This window comes from Colletes latitarsis, chromosome 3 (genome assembly GCF_051014445.1).
Source record: "Colletes latitarsis isolate SP2378_abdomen chromosome 3, iyColLati1, whole genome shotgun sequence".
In the NCBI taxonomy this organism is placed as follows: Eukaryota; Metazoa; Arthropoda; class Insecta; order Hymenoptera; family Colletidae; genus Colletes; species Colletes latitarsis.
In genome coordinates, this window is record NC_135136.1 from 13111242 (window position 1) to 13133721 (window position 22480).

Consider the following 22480-nt stretch of genomic DNA (forward strand, 5'->3'; position numbering starts at 1 on the left):
TCAATATTTTAGAGAACAACGCAAGTTAGGTCTGGTATAGGTCTGGGATTTGCCCTCATCAGGGTCATATTTTCGCATTCTTCACATACTTGTTGAACAGATCCTGGGTATTTTTCTGGTTTGGATCAGGCAGTAATGTGGTACCACACTGAAAAAGTCGATTAAACCTGGTTTCGATAAATATTTTTGAGGATAACTCATGTTAGGTCTAGGTTAGGCCTGGGATTTGCCCTCATCAGGGTCATATTTTCGCGTTGTTCACATACTTGTTGAACAGATCCTGGGTATTTTTCTGGTTTGGATCAGGTAGTAATGTGGTACCACACTGAAACAGTCGATTAAACCTGGTTTCGATAAATATATTTGAGGATAACTCATGTTAGGTCTAGGTTAGGCCTGGGATTTTCCTTCATCAGACACATGCTCTCGCATTCTTCACATACTTGTTGAACGGATCATGTGTTTTTTCTGGTTTGGATCGCGTAGTAGTGTGGTAGCACACTGAAACAGTCCATTAAACCTGGTTTCGATCAATATTTTAGAGGATAACGCATGTTCTGCCTAGGTTAGGCCTGGATTTGCCCCCGATCAGACACATACTTTCGCATTTTCCACATACTTGTTGAACAGATCCTGGGTCTTTTGTGGTTTGGATCACGTAGTGATGTGGTACCACACAGAAACAGTCCATTAAACCTGGTTTCGATCAATATTTTAGAGGATAACGCATGTTAAATCTAGGCTAGGCCTGGGATTTGCCCTCATCAGACACATACTTTCGCATTTTCCACATACTTGTTGAACGGATCCTGGGTTTTTTCTGGTTTGGATCACGTAGTAATGTGGTACCACACTGAAACATTCAATTAAACCTGGTCTTGATAAGTATTTTAAAGGATAACGCATGTTAGGTCTGGGATAGGTCTGGGATTTGCCCCCATCAGGCTCATAGTTTCGCGTTTTTCACATACTTGATGGCTAGATCCAGGGCTTTTTCTGGATTGGATCACGTAGTAATGTGGTACCACACTGAAACGGTGGATTAAACCTGGTTTCGATCAATATTTTTGAGGATAACGCATGTTAGGTCTGGGTTAGGTCTAGGATTTGCCCTCATCAGGGTCATACTTTCGCATATTTCTCATACTTGATGGCTAGATCCAGGGCTTTTTCTGGATTGGATCACGTAGTAATGTGGTACCACCCTGAAACAGTCAATTAAACCTGGTTTCCATCAATATTTTAGAGAACAACGCAAGTTAGGTCTGGTATAGGTCTGGGATTTGCCCCCATCAGGTTCATATTTTCGCGTTCTTCACATACTTGTTGAACAGATCCTGAGTTTTTTCAGGTTTGGATCACGTAGTAATGTGGTACCACACTGAAACACTCAATTAAACCTGGTTGCGATCAATATTTTAGAGAATAACGCTTGTTAGATCTTGGTTAGGTTTGAGATTTGCTCTCATCAGGCTCGTACTTTCGCATATTTCTCATAGTTCATGGCCAGATTCTGGGCTTTTTCTGGATTGGGTCAGGTAGTAATATGGTACCACACTGAAACAGTCCATTAAACCTGGTTTCGATCAATATTTTAGAGGACAACGCAAGTTAGGTCTGGGATAGGTCTGGGATTTGCCCTGATCAGGCTCGTACTTTCGCATATTTCTCATACTCGGTGGCCAGATTCTGGGCTTTTTCTGGTTTGGATCCCGTAGTATTGTGGTACCACACTGAAACATTCAATTAAACCTGGTCTTGATAAATATTTTAGAGGATAACTCATGTTAGGTCTAGGTTAGGTCTGGGATTTGCCCTCATCAGGTTCATATTTTCGCGTTCTTCACATACTTGTTGAACAGATCCTGGGTATTTTTCTGGTTTGGATCACGTAGTAATGTGGTACCACACTGAAACAGACCATTAAACGTGGTTTCGATCAATATTTTAGAGAATAATTCATGTTAGGTCTAGGTTAGATCTGGGATTTGCCCTCATCAGGTTCATATTTTCGCGTTCTTCACATACTTGTTGAACAGTTCCTGGGTATTTTTCTGGTTTGGATCACGTAGTAATGTGGTACCACACTGAAACAGTCCATTAAACCTGGTTTCGATCAATATTTTAGAGGACAACGCAAGTTAGGTCTGGGATAGGTCTGGGATTTGTCCTGATCAGGCTCGTACTTTCGCATATTTCTCATACTCGGTGGCCAGATTCTGGGCTTTTTCTGGTTTGGATCCCGTAGTATTGTGGTACCACACTGAAACATTCAATTAAACCTGGTCTTGATAAATATTTTAGAGGATAACTCATGTTAGGTCTAGGTTAGGTCTGGGATTTGCCCTCATCAGGTTCATATTTTCGCGTTCTTCACATACTTGTTGAACAGATCCTGGGTATTTTTCTGGTTTGGATCACGTAGTAATGTGGTACCACAATGAAACAGTCGATTAAACCTGGTTTCGATCAATATTTTAGAGGATAACACATGTTATGTCTAGGTTAGGCCTGGTATTTGCCCTCATCAGACTCATACATACGCGTTCTTCACATACTTGTTGAACAGATCCTGGGTATTTTTCTGGTTTGGATCACGCAGTAATGTGGTACCACACTGAAACAGTCCATTAAACCTGGTTTCGATCAATATTTTAGAGGACAACGCAAGTTAGGTCTGGGATAGGTCTGGGATTTGTCCTGATCAGGCTCGTACTTTCGCATATTTCTCATACTCGGTGGCCAGATTCTGGGCTTTTTCTGGTTTGGATCCCGTAGTATTGAGGTACCACACTGAAACATTCAATTAAACCTGGTCTTGATAAATATTTTAGAGGATAACTCATGTTAGGTCTAGGTTAGTTCTGGGATTTGCCCTCATCAGGTTCATATTTTCGCGTTCTTCACATACTTGTTGAACAGATCCTGGGTATTTTTCTGGTTTGGATCACGTAGTAACGTGGTACCACACTGAAACAGACCATTAAACCTGGATTCGATCAATATTTTAGAGAATAATTCATGTTAGGTCTAGGTTAGAACTGGGATTTGCCCTCATCATGTTCATATTGTCGCGTTCTTCACATACTTGTTGAACAGATTCTGGGTATTTTTCTGGTTTGGATCACGTAGTAATGTGGTACCACACTGAAACAGACCATTAAACCTGGTTTCGATCAATATTTTAGAGAATAATTCATGTTAGGTCTATGTTAGATCTGGGATTTGCCCTCATCATGTTCATATTTTCGCGTTCTTCACATACTTGTTGAACAGATCCTGGGTTTTTTCTAGTTTGGATCACGTAGTATTGTGATACCACACTGAAGCAGTCGATTAAACCTGGTGTCGATCAATATTTTATAGGATAACGCATGTTTGGTCTTGGATAGGTCTGGGACTTGCCCTCATCAGGCTCATACTTTCGCGTTTGTCACATACTTGTTGAACAGATCCTGGGTTTTCTCTGGATTGGATCAGGTAGTAATGTGGTACCACACTGAAACAGTCGATTAAACCTGGTTTCGATCAATATTTTAGAGGATAACGCAAGGTATGTCTGGGATAGATCTGGGGATTTGCCCTCATCAGGCTCATACTTTCGCGTTTTTCACATTCTTGTTGAACAGATCCTGGGTTTTTTCTGGTTTGGATCACGCAGTAATGTGGTACCACACTGAAACAGTCCATTAAACCTGGTTTCGATCAATATTTTAGAGGATAACGCAAGTTAGGTCTGGGATAGGTGTGGGATTTGCCCTCATCAGGGTCATATTTTCGCATTTTTCACATACTTGTATAACGGATCCCATGCTTTTTCTGGTTTTGGATCACGTAGTAATGTGGTACCACACGGAAACAGTCCATTAAATGTGATTTCGATCAATATTTTAGATGTTAACGCAAGTTATGTCTGGGATAGGTCTGGGATTTGCCCTCGTCAGGCTCATAGTTTCGCGTTTCTTACATACTTGTAGAACAGATCCTGGGTTTTTTCTGGTTTGGATCCCGTAGTAATGTGGTACCACACTGAAACAGTCCATTAAACCTGGTTTCGATCAATATTTTATAGGATAACGCATGTTAGGTCTGGGATAGGTCTGGGATTTGCCCTCATCAGACACATACTTTCGCATTTTTCACATACTTGTTGATCAGATCCTGGGTTTTTTCTGGTTTGGATCCCGTAGTAATGTGGTACCACTCCGAAACAGTCCACTAAACCTGGTTTCGATCAATATTTTAGAGGATAACGCATGTTATGTCTAGGTTAGTCCTGGGATTTGCCCGTATCAGGGTCATATTTTCGCATTCTCCACATACTTGTTGAACAGATCCTGGGTTTTTTCTAGTTTGGATCACGTAGTATTGTGGTACCACACTGAAACAGTCCATTAAACCAGGTTTCGATCAATATTTTAGAGAATAACGCATGTTAGGTCTTGGTTAGGTCTGGGATTTGCTCACATCAGCCTCGAATTTTCGCATATTTCTCATAGTTGATGGCCAGATTCTGGGCTTTATCTGGTTTGGATCACGTAGTAATGTGGTACCACACTGAAACAGTCCATTAAACCTGGTTTCGATCAATATTTTAGAGGATAACGCAAGTTAGGTCAGGGATAGGTGTGGGATTTGCCCTCATCAGGGTCATATTTTCGCATTTTTCACATACTTGTAGAACGGATGCCATGCTTTTTCTGGTTTTGGATCACGTAGTAATGTGGTACCACACTGAAACAGTCCATTAAACGAGATTTCGATCAATATTTTAGATGTTAACGCAAGTTATGTCTGGGATAGGTCTGGGATTTGCCCTCGTCAGGCTCATAGTTTCGCGTTTCTTACAAACTTGTAGAACAGATCCTGGGTTTTTTCTGGTTTGGATCCCGTAGTAATGTGGTACCACACTGAAACAATCCACTCAACCTGGTTTCGATCAATATTTTAGAGGATAACGCATGTTATGTCTATGTTAGATCTGGGATTTGCCCTCATCATGTTCATATTTTCGCGTTCTTCACATACTTGTTGAACAGATCCTGAGTTTTTTCAGGTTTGGATCACGTAGTAATGTGGTACCACACTGAAACACTCAATTAAACCTGGTTGCGATCAATATTTTGGAGAATAACGCTTGTTAGATCTTGGTTAGGTTTGAGATTTGCTCTCATCAGGCTCGTACTTTCGCATATTTCTCATAGTTCATGGCCAGATTCTGGGCTTTTTCTGGATTGGGTCAGGTAGTAATATGGTACCACACTGAAACAGTCCATTAAACCTGGTTTCGATCAATATTTTAGAGGACAACGCAAGTTAGGTCTGGGATAGGTCTGGGATTTGCCCTGATCAGGCTCGTACTTTCGCATATTTCTCATACTCGGTGGCCAGATTCTGGGCTTTTTCTGGTTTGGATCCCGTAGTATTGTGGTACCACACTGAAACATTCAATTAAACCTGGTCTTGATAAATATTTTAGAGGATAACGCATGTTAGGTCTGGGTTAGGTCTAGGATTTGCCCTCATCAGGGTCATATTTTCGCATTCTTCACATACTTGTTGAACGGATCCTGGATTTTTTGTGGTTTGGATCACGTAGTAATGAGGTACCACACTGAAACAGTCCATTAAACCTGGTTTCGATCAATATTTTAGAGGATAACGCAAGTTATGTCTGGGATAGGTCCGGGATTTGCCCTCATCAGGTTCATATTTTCGCGTTCTTCACATACTTGTTGAACAGATCCTGGGTATTTTTCTGGTTTGGATCACGTAGTAATGTGGTACCACACTGAAACAGACCATTAAACGTGGTTTCGATCAATATTTTAGAGAATAATTCATGTTAGGTCTAGGTTAGATCTGGGATTTGCCCTCATCAGGTTCATATTTTCGCGTTCTTCACATACTTGTTGAACAGTTCCTGGGTATTTTTCTGGTTTGGATCACGTAGTAATGTGGTACCACACTGAAACAGTCCATTAAACCTGGTTTCGATCAATATTTTAGAGGACAACGCAAGTTAGGTCTGGGATAGGTCTGGGATTTGTCCTGATCAGGCTCGTACTTTCGCATATTTCTCATACTCGGTGGCCAGATTCTGGGCTTTTTCTGGTTTGGATCCCGTAGTATTGTGGTACCACACTGAAACATTCAATTAAACCTGGTCTTGATAAATATTTTAGAGGATAACTCCTGTTAGGTCTAGGTTAGGTCTGGGATTTGCCCTCATCAGGTTCATATTTTCGCGTTCTTCACATACTTGTTGAACAGATCCTGGGTATTTTTCTGGTTTGGATCACGTAGTAATGTGGTACCACAATGAAACAGTCGATTAAACCTGGTTTCGATCAATATTTTAGAGGATAACACATGTTATGTCTAGGTTAGGCCTGGTATTTGCCCTCATCAGACTCATACATACGCGTTCTTCACATACTTGTTGAACAGATCCTGGGTATTTTTCTGGTTTGGATCACGTAGTAATGTGGTACCACACTGAAACAGTCCATTAAACCTGGTTTCGATCAATATTTTAGAGGACAACGCAAGTTAGGTCTGGGATAGGTCTGGGATTTGTCCTGATCAGGCTCGTACTTTCGCATATTTCTCATACTCGGTGGCCAGATTCTGGGCTTTTTCTGGATTGGATCCCGTAGTATTGAGGTACCACACTGAAACATTCAATTAAACCTGGTCTTGATAAATATTTTAGAGGATAACTCATGTTAGGTCTAGGTTAGTTCTGGGATTTGCCCTCATCAGGTTCATATTTTCGCGTTCTTCACATACTTGTTGAACAGATCCTGGGTATTTTTCTGGTTTGGATCACGTAGTAACGTGGTACCACACTGAAACAGACCATTAAACCTGGATTCGATCAATATTTTAGAGAATAATTCATGTTAGGTCTAGGTTAGAACTGGGATTTGCCCTCATCATGTTCATATTGTCGCGTTCTTCACATACTTGTTGAACAGATTCTGGGTATTTTTCTGGTTTGGATCACGTAGTAATGTGGTAGCACCCTGAAACAGACCATTAAACCTGGTTTCGATTAATATTTTAGAGAATAATTCATGTTAGGTCTATGTTAGATCTGGGATTTGCCCTCATCATGTTCATATTTTCGCGTTCTTCACATACTTGTTGAACAGATCCTGGGTTTTTTCAGGTTTGGATCACGTAGTAATGTGGTACCACACTGAAACATTCAATTAAACCTGGTCTTGATAAATATTTTAGAGGATAACGCATGTTAGGTCTGGGTTAGGTCTAGGATTTGCCCTCATCAGGGTCATATTTTCGCATTCTTCACATACTTGTTGAACGGATCCTGGGTTTTTTGTGGTTTGGATCACGTAGTAATGAGGTACCACACTGAAACAGTCCATTAAACCTGGTTGCGATCAATATTTTAGAGAATAACGCTTGTTAGATCTTGGTTAGGTTTGAGATTTGCTCTCATCAGGCTCGTACTTTCGCATATTTCTCATAGTTCATGGCCAGATTCTGGGCTTTTTCTGGATTGGGTCAGGTAGTAATGTGGTACCACACTGAAACAGTCCATTAAACCTGGTTTCGATCAATATTTTAGAGGACAACGCAAGTTAGGTCTGGGATAGGTCTGGGATTTGCCCTGATCAGGCTCGTACTTTCGCATATTTCTCATACTCGGTGGCCAGATTCTGGGCTTTTTCTGGTTTGGATCCCGTAGTATTGTGGTACCACACTGAAACATTCAATTAAACCTGGTCTTGATAAATATTTTAGAGGATAACGCATGTTAGGTCTGGGTTAGGTCTAGGATTTGCCCTCATCAGGGTCATATTTTCGCATTCTTCACATACTTGTTGAACGGATCCTGGGTTTTCTGTGGTTTGGATCACGTAGTAATGAGGTACCACACTGAAACAGTCCATTAAACCTGGTTTCGATCAATATTTTAGAGGATAACGCAAGTTATGTCTGGGATAGGTCTGGGATTTGCCCTCCTCAGGTTCATATTTTCGCGTTCTTCACATACTTGTTGAACAGATCCTGGGTATTTTTCTGGTTTGGATCACGTAGTAATGTGGTACCACACTGAAACAGACCATTAAACCTGGGTTCGATCAATATTTTAGAGAATAATTCATGTTAGGTCTAGGTTAGATCTGGGATTTGCCCTCATCAGGTTCATATTTTCGCGTTCTTCACATACTTGTTGAACAGATCCTGGGTATTTTTCTGGTTTGGATCACGTAGTAATGTGGTACCACACTGAAACAGTCCATTAAACCTGGTTTCGATCAATATTTTAGAGGACAACGCAAGTTAGGTCTGGGATAGGTCTGGGATTTGCCCTGATCAGGCTCGTACTTTCGCATATTTCTCATACTCGGTGGCCAGATTCTGGGCTTTTTCTGGTTTGGATCCCGTAGTGTTGTGGTACCACACTGAAACATTCAATTAAACCTGGTCTTAATAAATATTTTAGAGGATAACGCATGTTAGGTCTGGGTTAGGTCTAGGATTTGCCCTCATCAGGGTCATATTTTCGCATTCTTCACATACTTGTTGAACGGATCCTGGGTTTTTTGTGGTTTGGATCACGTACTAATGAGGTACCACACTGAAACAGTCCATTAAACCTGGTTGCGATCAATATTTTAGAGAATAACGCTTGTTAGATCTTGGTTAGGTCTGAGATTTGCTCTCATCAGGCTCGTACTTTCGCATATTTCTCATAGTTCATGGCCAGATTCTGGGCTTTTTCTGGATTGGGTCAGGTAGTAATGTGGTACCACACTGAAACAGTCCATTAAACCTGGTTTCGATCAATATTTTAGAGGACAACGCAAGTTAGGTCTGGGATAGGTCTGGGATTTGCCCTGATCAGGCTCGTACTTTCGCATATTTCTCATACTCGGTGGCCAGATTCTGGGCTTTTTCTGGTTTGGATCCCGTAGTATTGTGGTACCACACTGAAACTTTCAATTAAACCTGGTCTTGATAAATATCTTAGAGGATAACTCATGTTAGGTCTAGGTTAGGTCTGGGATTTGCCCTCATCAGGTTCATATTTTCGCGTTCTTCACATACTTGTTGAACAGATCCAGGGTATTTTTCTGGTTTGGATCACGTAGTAATGTGGTACCACACTGAAACAGACCATTAAACCTGGTTTCGATCAATATTATAGAGAATAATTCATGTTAGGTCTAGGTTAGATCTGGGATTTGCCCTCATCAGGTTCATATTTTCGCGTTCTTCACATACTTGTTGAACAGATCCTGGGTATTTTTCTGGTTTGGATCACGTAGTAATGTGGTACCACACTGAAACAGTCCATTAAACCTGGTTTCGATCAATATTTTAGAGGACAACGAAAGTTAGGTCTGGGATAGGTCTGGGATTTGTCCTGATCAGGCTCGTACTTTCGCATATTTCTCATACTTGTTGAACAGATCCTGGGTTTTTTCGGGTTTGGATCACGTAGTAATGTGGTACCACACTGAAACATTCAATTAAACCTGGTCTTGATAAATATTTTAGAGGATAACGCATGTTAGGTCTGGGTTAGGTCTAGGATTTGCCCTCATCAGGGGCATATTTTCGCATTCTTCACATACTTGTTGAACGGATCCCGGGTTTTTTGTGGTTTGGATCACGTAGTAATGAGGAACCACACTGAAACATTCAATTAAATCTGGTCTTGATAAATGTTTTAGAGGACAACGCAAGTTAGGTTTGGGATAGGTCTGGGATTTGTCCTGATCAGGCTCGTACTTTCGCATATTTCTCATACTCGGTGGCCAGATTCTGGGCTTTTTCTGGTTTGGATCCCGTAGTATTGTGGTACCACACTGAAACGTTCAATTAAACCTGGTCTTGATAAATATTTTAGAGGATAACTCATGTTAGGTCTAGGTTAGGTCTGGGATTTGCCCTCATCAGGTTCATATTTTCGCGTTCTTCACATACTTGTTGAACAGATCCTGGGTATTTTTCTGGTTTGGATCACGTAGTAATGTGGTACCACACTGAAACAGACCATTAAACCTGGTTTCGATCAATATTTTAGAGAATAATTCATGTTAGGTCTAGGTTAGATCTGGGATTTGCCCTCATCATGTTCATATTTTCGCGTTCTTCACATACTTGTTGAACAGATCCTGGGTATTTTCCTGGTTTGGATCACGTAGTAATGTGGTAGCACACTGAAACAGACCATTAAACCTGGTTTCGATCAATATTTTAGAGGATAACGCATGTTAGATCTAGGTTAGGCCTCGGATTTTCCCTCATCAGACACATACTCTCGCATTCTTCACATACTTGTTGAACGGATCCTGGGTATTTTTCTGGTTTGGATCACGTAGTGATGTGGTACCACACAGAAACAGTCCATTAAACCTGGTTTCGATCAATATTTTAGAGGATAACGCATGTTAAATCTAGGCTAGGCCTGGGATTTGCCCTCATCAGACACATACTTTCGCATTTTCCACATACTTGTTGAACGGATCCTGGGTTTTTTCTGGTTCGGATCACGTAGTAATGTGGTACCACACTGAAACATTCAATTAAACCTGGTCTTGATAAGTATTTTAAAGGATAACGCATGTTAGGTCTGGGATAGGTCTGGGATTTGCCCCCATCAGGCTCATAGTTTCGCGTTTTTCACATACTTGATGGCTAGATCCAGGGCTTTTTCTGGATTGGATCACGTAGTAATGTGGTACCACACTGAAACGGTGGATTAAACCTGGTTTCGATCAATATTTTTGAGGATAACGCATGTTAGGTCTGGGTTAGGTCTAGGATTTGCCCTCATCAGGGTCATACTTTCGCATATTTCTCATACTTGATGGCTAGATCCAGGGCTTTTTCTGGATTGGATCACGTAGTAATGTGGTACCACCCTGAAACAGTCAATTAAACCTGGTTTCCATCAATATTTTAGAGAACAACGCAAGTTAGGTCTGGTATAGGTCTGGGATTTGCCCTCATCAGGGTCATATTTTCGCATTCTTCACATACTTGTTGAACAGATCCTGGGTATTTTTCTGGTTTGGATCAGGCAGTAATGTGGTACCACACTGAAAAAGTCGATTAAACCTGGTTTCGATAAATATTTTTGAGGATAACTCATGTTAGGTCTAGGTTAGGCCTGGGATTTGCCCTCATCAGGGTCATATTTTCGCGTTGTTCACATACTTGTTGAACAGATCCTGGGTATTTTTCTGGTTTGGATCAGGTAGTAATGTGGTACCACTCTGAAACAGTAAATTAAACCTAGTTTCGATCAATATTTTAGAGGATAACGCAAGTTAGGTCTGGGATAGGTCTGGGATTTGCCCTCGTCAGGGTCATATTTTCGCGTTCTTCACATACTTGTTGAACAGATCCTGGGTATTTTTCTGGTTTGGATCACGTAGTAATGTGGTAGCACACTGAAACAGTCCATTAAACCTGGTTTCGATCAATATTTTAGAGAATAACTCATGTTAGGTCTAGGTTAGGTCTGGGATTTGCCCCCATCAGGTTCATATTTTCGCGTTCTTCACATACTTGTTGAACAGATCCTGGGTATTTTTCTGGTTTGGATCAGGTAGTAATGTGGTACCACACTGAAACAGTCGATTAAACCTGGTTTCGATAAATATATTTGAGGATAACTCATGTTAGGTCTAGGTTAGGCCTGGGATTTTCCTTCATCAGACACATGCTCTCGCATTCTTCACATACTTGTTGAACGGATCATGTGTTTTTTCTGGTTTGGATCGCGTAGTAGTGTGGTAGCACACTGAAACAGTCCATTAAACCTGGTTTCGATCAATATTTTAGAGGATAACGCATGTTCTGCCTAGGTTAGGCCTGGGATTTGCCCCCGATCAGACACATACTTTCGCATTTTCCACATACTTGTTGAACAGATCCTGGGTCTTTTGTGGTTTGGATCACGTAGTGATGTGGTACCACACAGAAACAGTCCATTAAACCTGGTTTCGATCAATATTTTAGAGGATAACGCATGTTAAATCTAGGCTAGGCCTGGGATTTGCCCTCATCAGTCACATACTTTCGCATTTTCCACATACTTGTTGAACGGATCCTGGGTTTTTTCTGGTTTGGATCACGTAGTAATGTGGTACCACACTGAAACATTCAATTAAACCTGGTCTTGATAAGTATTTTAAAGGATAACGCATGTTAGGTCTGGGATAGGTCTGGGATTTGCCCCCATCAGGCTCATAGTTTCGCGTTTTTCACATACTTGATGGCTAGATCCAGGGCTTTTTCTGGATTGGATCACGTAGTAATGTGGTACCACACTGAAACGGTGGATTAAACCTGGTTTCGATCAATATTTTTGAGGATAACGCATGTTAGGTCTGGGTTAGGTCTAGGATTTGCCCTCATCAGGGTCATACTTTCGCATATTTCTCATACTTGATGGCTAGATCCAGGGCTTTTTCTGGATTGGATCACGTAGTAATGTGGTACCACCCTGAAACAGTCAATTAAACCTGGTTTCCATCAATATTTTAGAGAACAACGCAAGTTAGGTCTGGTATAGGTCTGGGATTTGCCCCCATCAGGTTCATATTTTCGCGTTCTTCACATACTTGTTGAACAGATCCTGAGTTTTCTCAGGTTTGGATCACGTAGTAATGTGGTACCACACTGAAACACTCAATTAAACCTGGTTGCGATCAATATTTTAGAGAATAACGCTTGTTAGATCTTGGTTAGGTTTGAGATTTGCTCTCATCAGGCTCGTACTTTCGCATATTTCTCATAGTTCATGGCCAGATTCTGGGCTTTTTCTGGATTGGGTCAGGTAGTAATATGGTACCACACTGAAACAGTCCATTAAACCTGGTTTCGATCAATATTTTAGAGGACAACGCAAGTTAGGTCTGGGATAGGTCTGGGATTTGCCCTGATCAGGCTCGTACTTTCGCATATTTCTCATACTCGGTGGCCAGATTCTGGGCTTTTTCTGGTTTGGATCCCGTAGTATTGTGGTACCACACTGAAACATTCAATTAAACCTGGTCTTGATAAATATTTTAGAGGATAACGCATGTTAGGTCTGGGTTAGGTCTAGGATTTGCCCTCATCAGGGTCATATTTTCGCATTCTTCACATACTTGTTGAACGGATCCTGGGTTTTTTGTGGTTTGGATCACGTAGTAATGAGGTACCACACTGAAACAGTCCATTAAACCTGGTTTCGATCAATATTTTAGAGGATAACGCAAGTTATGTCTGGGATAGGTCCGGGATTTGCCCTCATCAGGTTCATATTTTCGCGTTCTTCACATACTTGTTGAACAGATCCTGGGTATTTTTCTGGTTTGGATCACGTAGTAATGTGGTACCACACTGAAACAGACCATTAAACGTGGTTTCGATCAATATTTTAGAGAATAATTCATGTTAGGTCTAGGTTAGATCTGGGATTTGCCCTCATCAGGTTCATATTTTCGCGTTCTTCACATACTTGTTGAACAGTTCCTGGGTATTTTTCTGGTTTGGATCACGTAGTAATGTGGTACCACACTGAAACAGTCCATTAAACCTGGTTTCGATCAATATTTTAGAGGACAACGCAAGTTAGGTCTGGGATAGGTCTGGGATTTGTCCTGATCAGGCTCGTACTTTCGCATATTTCTCATACTCGGTGGCCAGATTCTGGGCTTTTTCTGGTTTGGATCCCGTAGTATTGTGGTACCACACTGAAACATTCAATTAAACCTGGTCTTGATAAATATTTTAGAGGATAACTCATGTTAGGTCTAGGTTAGGTCTGGGATTTGCCCTCATCAGGTTCATATTTTCGCGTTCTTCACATACTTGTTGAACAGATCCTGGGTATTTTTCTGGTTTGGATCACGTAGTAATGTGGTACCACAATGAAACAGTCGATTAAACCTGGTTTCGATCAATATTTTAGAGGATAACACATGTTATGTCTAGGTTAGGCCTGGTATTTGCCCTCATCAGACTCATACATACGCGTTCTTCACATACTTGTTGAACAGATCCTGGGTATTTTTCTGGTTTGGATCACGTAGTAATGTGGTACCACACTGAAACAGTCCATTAAACCTGGTTTCGATCAATATTTTAGAGGACAACGCAAGTTAGGTCTGGGATAGGTCTGGGATTTGTCCTGATCAGGCTCGTACTTTCGCATATTTCTCATACTCGGTGGCCAGATTCTGGGCTTTTTCTGGTTTGGATCCCGTAGTATTGAGGTACCACACTGAAACATTCAATTAAACCTGGTCTTGATAAATATTTTAGAGGATAACTCATGTTAGGTCTAGGTTAGTTCTGGGATTTGCCCTCATCAGGTTCATATTTTCGCGTTCTTCACATACTTGTTGAACAGATCCTGGGTATTTTTCTGGTTTGGATCACGTAGTAACGTGGTACCACACTGAAACAGACCATTAAACCTGGATTCGATCAATATTTTAGAGAATAATTCATGTTAGGTCTAGGTTAGAACTGGGATTTGCCCTCATCATGTTCATATTGTCGCGTTCTTCACATACTTGTTGAACAGATTCTGGGTATTTCTCTGGTTTGGATCACGTAGTAATGTGGTAGCACCCTGAAACAGACCATTAAACCTGGTTTCGATTAATATTTTAGAGAATAATTCATGTTAGGTCTATGTTAGATCTGGGATTTGCCCTCATCATGTCCATATTTTCGCGTTCTTCACATACTTGTTGAACAGATCCTGGGTTTTTTCAGGTTTGGATCACGTAGTAATGTGGTACCACACTGAAACATTCAATTAAACCTGGTCTTGATAAATATTTTAGAGGATAACGCATGTTAGGTCTGGGTTAGGTCTAGGATTTGCCCTCATCAGGGTCATATTTTCGCATTCTTCACATACTTGTTGAACGGATCCTGGGTTTTTTGTGGTTTGGATCACGTAGTAATGAGGTACCACACTGAAACAGTCCATTAAACCTGGTTGCGATCAATATTTTAGAGAATAACGCTTGTTAGATCTTGGTTAGGTTTGAGATTTGCTCTCATCAGGCTCGTACTTTCGCATATTTCTCATAGTTCATGGCCAGATTCTGGGCTTTTTCTGGATTGGGTCAGGTAGTAATGTGGTACCACACTGAAACAGTCCATTAAACCTGGTTTCGATCAATATTTTAGAGGACAACGCAAGTTAGGTCTGGGATAGGTCTGGGATTTGCCCTGATCAGGCTCGTACTTTCGCATATTTCTCATACTCGGTGGCCAGATTCTGGGCTTTTTCTGGTTTGGATCCCGTAGTATTGTGGTACCACACTGAAACATTCAATTAAACCTGGTCTTGATAAATATTTTAGAGGATAACGCATGTTAGGTCTGGGTTAGGTCTAGGATTTGCCCTCATCAGGGTCATATTTTCGCATTCTTCACATACTTGTTGAACGGATCCTGGGTTTTCTGTGGTTTGGATCACGTAGTAATGAGGTACCACACTGAAACAGTCCATTAAACCTGGTTTCGATCAATATTTTAGAGGATAACGCAAGTTATGTCTGGGATAGGTCTGGGATTTGCCCTCCTCAGGTTCATATTTTCGCGTTCTTCACATACTTGTTGAACAGATCCTGGGTATTTTTCTGGTTTGGATCACGTAGTAATGTGGTACCACACTGAAACAGACCATTAAACCTGGTTTCGATCAATATTTTAGAGAATAATTCATGTTAGGTCTAGGTTAGATCTGGGATTTGCCCTCATCAGGTTCATATTTTCGCGTTCTTCACATACTTGTTGAACAGATCCTGGGTATTTTTCTGGTTTGGATCACGTAGTAATGTGGTACCACACTGAAACAGTCCATTAAACCTGGTTTCGATCAATATTTTAGAGGACAACGCAAGTTAGGTCTGGGATAGGTCTGGGATTTGCCCTGATCAGGCTCGTACTTTCGCATATTTCTCATACTCGGTGGCCAGATTCTGGGCTTTTTCTGGTTTGGATCCCGTAGTATTGTGGTACCACACTGAAACTTTCAATTAAACCTGGTCTTGATAAATATCTTAGAGGATAACTCATGTTAGGTCTAGGTTAGGTCTGGGATTTGCCCTCATCAGGTTCATATTTTCGTGTTCTTCACATACTTGTTGAACAGATCCAGGGTATTTTTCTGGTTTGGATCACGTAGTAATGTGGTACCACACTGAAACAGACCATTAAACCTGGTTTCGATCAATATTATAGAGAATAATTCATGTTAGGTCTAGGTTAGATCTGGGATTTGCCCTCATCAGGTTCATATTTTCGCGTTCTTCACATACTTGTTGAACAGATCCTGGGTATTTTTCTGGTTTGGATCACGTAGTAATGTGGTACCACACTGAAACAGTCCATTAAACCTGGTTTCGATCAATATTTTAGAGGACAACGAAAGTTAGGTCTGGGATAGGTCTGGGATTTGTCCTGATCAGGCTCGTACTTTCGCATATTTCTCATACTTGTTGAACAGATCCTGGGTTTTTTCGGGTTTGGATCACGTAGTAATGTGGTACCACACTGAAACATTCAATTAAACCTGGTCTTGATAAATATTTTAGAGGATAACGCATGTTAGGTCTGGGTTAGGTCTAGGATTTGCCCTCATCAGGGGCATATTTTCGCATTCTTCACATACTTGTTGAACGGATCCCGGGTTTTTTGTGGTTTGGATCACGTAGTAATGAGGAACCACACTGAAACACTCAATTAAATCTGGTCTTGATAAATGTTTTAGAGGACAACGCAAGTTAGGTTTGGGATAGGTCTGGGATTTGTCCTGATCAGGCTCGTACTTTCGCATATTTCTCATACTCGGTGGCCAGATTCTGGGCTTTTTCTGGTTTGGATCCCGTAGTATTGTGGTACCACACTGAAACGTTCAATTAAACCTGGTCTTGATAAATATTTTAGAGGATAACTCATGTTAGGTCTAGGTTAGGTCTGGGATTTGCCCTCATCAGGTTCATATTTTCGCGTTCTTCACATACTTGTTGAACAGATCCTGGGTATTTTTCTGGTTTGGATCACGTAGTAATGTGGTACCACACTGAAACAGACCATTAAACCTGGTTTCGACCAATATTTTAGAGAATAATTCATGTTAGGTCTAGGTTAGATCTGGGATTTGCCCTCATCATGTTCATATTTTCGCGTTCTTCACATACTTGTTGAACAGATCCTGGGTATTTTCCTGGTTTGGATCACGTAGTAATGTGGTAGCACACTGAAACAGACCATTAAACCTGGTTTCGATCAATATTTTAGAGGATAACGCATGTTAGATCTAGGTTAGGCCTCGGATTTTCCCTCATCAGACACATACTCTCGCATTCTTCACATACTTGTTGAACGGATCCTGGGTATTTTTCTGGTTTGGATCACGTAGTGATGTGGTACCACACAGAAACAGTCCATTAAACCTGGTTTCGATCAATATTTTAGAGGATAACGCATGTTAAATCTAGGCTAGGCCTGGGATTTGCCCTCATCAGACACATACTTTCGCATTTTCCACATACTTGTTGAACGGATCCTGGGTTTTTTCTGGTTTGGATCACGTAGTAATGTGGTACCACACTGAAACATTCAATTAAACCTGGTCTTGATAAGTATTTTAAAGGATAACGCATGTTAGGTCTGGGATAGGTCAGGGATTTGCCCCCATCAGGCTCATAGTTTCGCGTTTTTCACATACTTGATGGCTAGATCCAGGGCTTTTTCTGGATTGGATCACGTAGTAATGTGGTACCACACTGAAACGGTGGATTAAACCTGGTTTCGATCAATATTTTTGAGGATAACGCATGTTAGGTCTGGGTTAGGTCTAGGATTTGCCCTCATCAGGGTCATACTTTCGCATATTTCTCATACTTGATGGCTAGATCCAGGGCTTTTTCTGGATTGGATCACGTAGTAATGTGGTACCACCCTGAAACAGTCAATTAAACCTGGTTTCCATCAATATTTTAGAGAACAACGCAAGTTAGGTCTGGTATAGGTCTGGGATTTGCCCTCATCAGGTTCATATTTTCGCATTCTTCACATACTTGTTGAACAGATCCTGCGTATTTTTCTGGTTTGGATCAGGCAGTAATGTGGTACCACACTGAAAAAGTCGATTAAACCTGGTTTCGATAAATATTTTTGAGGATAACTCATGTTAGGTCTAGGTTAGGCCTGGGATTTGCCCTCATCAGGGTCATATTTTCGCGTTGTTCACATACTTGTTGAACAGATCCTGGGTATTTTTCTGGTTTGGATCAGGTTGTAATGTGGTACCACTCTGAAACAGTAAATTAAACCTAGTTTCGATCAATATTTTAGAGGATAACGCAAGTTAGGTCTGGGATAGGTCTGGGATTTGCCCTCGTCAGGGTCATATTTTCGCGTTCTTCACATACTTGTTGAACAGATCCTGGGTATTTTTCTGGTTTGGATCACGTAGTAATGTGGTAGCACACTGAAACAGTCCATTAAACCTGGTTTCGATCAATATTTTAGAGGATAACGCATGTTCTGCCTAGGTTAGGCCTGGGATTTGCCCCCGATCAGACACATACTTTCGCATTTTCCACATACTTGTTGAACAGATCCTGGGTCTTTTGTGGTTTGGATCACGTAGTAATGTGGTACCACACTGAAACATTCAATTAAACCTGGTCTTGATAAATATTTTAGAGGATAACGCATGTTGGGTCTGGGATAGGTCTGGGAGTTGCCCTCATCAGGCTCATAGTTTCGCGTTTTTCACATACTTGTTGAACAGATCCTGAGTATTTTTCTGGTTTGGATCACGTAGTAATGTGGTACCACACTGAAATAGTCGATTAAACCTGGTTTCGATCAATATTTTAGCGAATAACTCATGTTAGGTCTAGGTTAGGTCTGGGATTTGCTCTCATCAGGCTCGTACTTTCGCAAATTTCTCATACTTGATGGCCAGATTCTGTGCTTCTTCTGGTTTGGATCCCGTAGTAATGGGGTACCACACCGTAACAGTCCATTAAAACTGGCTTCGATCAATATTTTAGAGGATAACGCATGTTAGATCTGGGTTATGTCTAGGATTTGCCCTAATCAGGCTCTTAATTTCGAATATTTCTCATACTTCATGGCTAGATCCTGGGCTTTTTCTGTATTGGATCACGTAGTAATGTGGTACCACTCCGAAACAGTAAATTAAACCAAGTTTCGATCAATATTTTAGAGGATAACGCAAGTTAGGTCTGTGATAGGTCTGGGATTTGCCCTCATCAGGGTCATATTTTCGCATTTTTCACATACTTGTTGAGCAGATCCCTGGCTCTTTCTGGTTTGGATCACGGAGAAATGTGGTACCACACTGAAACATTCAATTAAACCTGGTACTGATAAATATTTTTGAGGGTAACGCATGTTAGGTCTAGGTTAGGCCTGGGATTCTCCCTCATCAGACACATACTTTCGCATTCTTCACATACTTGTTGAACGGATCCTGGGTTTTTTCTGGTTTGGATGACGTAGTAATGTGGCAGCACACTGAAACAGTCCATTAAACCTGGTTTCAATCAATATTTTAGAGGATAACGCATGTTCTGTCTAGGTTAGGCCTGGGATTTGCCCTCATCAGACACATACTTTCGCATTCTCCACATACTTGTTGAACAGATCCTGGGTTTTTTCAGGTTTGGATCAGGCAGTAATGTGGTACCACACTGAAACATTCAATTAAACCTGGTCTTGATAAATATTTTAGAGGATAAGGCATGTTAGGTCTGGGTTAGGTCTAGGATTTGCCCTCATCAGGCTCATACTATCGCATACTACTCATACTTGATGGCTAGATCCAGGGCCTTTCCTGGATTGGATCTCGTAGTAATGTGGTACCACACTGAAGCAGTCAATTAAACCTGGTTTCCATCAATATTTTAGAGGACAACGCAAGTTAGGTCTGGTATAGGTCTGGGATTTGCCCTCATCAGGGTCATATTTTCGCGTTCTTCACATACTTGTTGAACAGATCCTGGGTATTTTTCTGGTTTGGATCAGGTAGTAATGTGGTACCACACTGAAACAGTCGATTAAACCTGGTTTCGATAAATATTTTTGAGGATAACTCATGTTAGGTCTTGGTTAGGCCCGGGATTTGCCCTCATCAGGGTCATATTTTCTCATTTTTCACATACTTGTAGAACAGATCCCTGGCTTTTTCAGGTTTGTATCACGTAGTAATGTGGTACCACACTGAAAGAGTCCATTAAACCAGGTTTCGATCAATATTTTAGAGGATAACGCATGTTATGTCTAGGTTAGGCCTGTGATTTGCCCTCATCAGACACATACTTTCGCATTCTTCACATACTTGTTGAACGGGTCCTGGGTTTTTTCTGGTTTGGATCACGTAGTAGTATGGTAACACACTGAAACATTCAATTAAACCTGGTCTTGATAAATATTTTAGAGGATAACGCATGTTAGGTCTAGGTTAGGTCTAGGATTTGCCCTCATCAGGCTCATACTTTCGCATATTACTCATACTTGATGGCTAGATCCAGGGCTTTTTCTGGTTTGGATCACGTAGTAATGTGGTAGCACACTGAATCAGTCCATTTAACCTGGTTTCTATCAATATTTTAGAGGATAACGCATGTTATGTCTAGGTTAGGCCTGGGATTTCCCCTCATCAGACACATACTTTCGCAATCTTCACATACTTGTTGAACGGATCCTGGGTATTTTTCTGGTTTGGATAACGTAGTGATGTGGTTCCACACTGAAACAGTCCATTAAACCTGGTTTCGATAAATATTTTTGAGGATAACGCATGTTGGGTCTGGGATAGGTCTGGGATTTGCCCTCATCAGGCTCATAGTTTCGCGTTTTTCACATACTTGTTGAGCAGATCCTGGGTTTTTTCAGGTTTGGATCACGTAGTAATGTGATACCACACTGAAACATTCAATTAAACCTGGTCTTGATAAATATTTTAGAGGATAACGCATGTTAGGTCTGGGTTAGGTCTAGGATTTGCCCTCATCAGGCTCATACTTTCGCATATTTCTCATACTTGATGGCTAGATCCAGGGGTTTCTCTGGATTGGATCACGTAGTAATGTGGTACCACACTGAAACAGTCAATTAAACCTGGTTTCCATCAATATTTTAGAGGACAACGCAAGTTAGGTCTGGTATAGGTCTGGGATTTGCCCTCATCAGGGTCATATTTTCGCGTTCTTCACATACTTGTTGGACAATTCCTGGGTATTTTTCTGGTTTGGATAACGTAGTGATGTGGTTCCACACTGAAACAGTCCATTAAACCTGGTTTCGATAAATATTTTTGAGGATAACGCATGTTAGATCTAGGTTAGGCCTGGGATTTGCCCTCATCAGACACATACTTTCGCATTCGTCACATACTTGTTGAACGGATCCTGGGTTTTTTGTGGTTTGGATCACGTAGTAATGTGGTACCACACTGAAACATTCAATTAAACCAGGTCTTGATAAATGTTTTAGAGGATAACGCATGTTGGGTCTGGGATAGGTCTGGGATTTGCCCTCATCAGGCTCATAGTTTCGCGTTTTTCACATACTTGTTGAGCAGATCCTGGGTTTTTTCAGGTTTGGATCACGTAGTAATGTGATACCACACTGAAACATTCAATTAAACCTGGTCTTGATAAATATCTTAGAGGATAACGCATGTTAGGTCTGGGTTAGGTCTAGGATTTGCCCTCATCAGGCTCATACTTTCGCATATTTCTCATACTTGATGGCTAGATCCAGGGGTTTCTCTGGATTGGATCACGTAGTAATGTGGTACCACACTGAAACAGTCAATTAAACCTGGTTTCCATCAATATTTTAGAGGACAACGCAAGTTAGGTCTGGTATAGGTCTGGGATTTGCCCTCATCAGGGTCATATTTTCGCGTTCTTCACATACTTGTTGGACAATTCCTGGGTATTTTTCTGGTTTGGATCTAGTAGTAATGTGGTAACACACTGAAACAGTTGATTAAACCTGGTTTCGATCAATATTTTTGAGGATAACTCATATTAGGTCTAGGTTAGGCCGGGGATTTGCCCTCATCAGGGTCATATTTCCGCGTTCTTCACATACTTGTTGAACAGATCCTGGGTATTCTTCTGGTTTGGATCTGGTAGTAATGTGGTAACACACTGAAACAGTCGATTAAACCTGGTTTCGATCAGTATTTTTGAGGGTAACGCATGTTAGGTCTAGGTTAGGCCTGGGATTTTCACTCATCAGACACATACTTTCGCATTCTTCACATACTTGTTGAACAGATCCCGGGTTTTTTCTGGTTTGGATCAGGTAGTAGTGTGGTACCACACTGAAATGGTCGATTAAACCTGGCTTCGATCAATATTTTAGAGGATAACGCATGTTAGGTCTGGGTTAGGTCTAGGATTTGCCCTCATCAGGCTCATACTTTCGC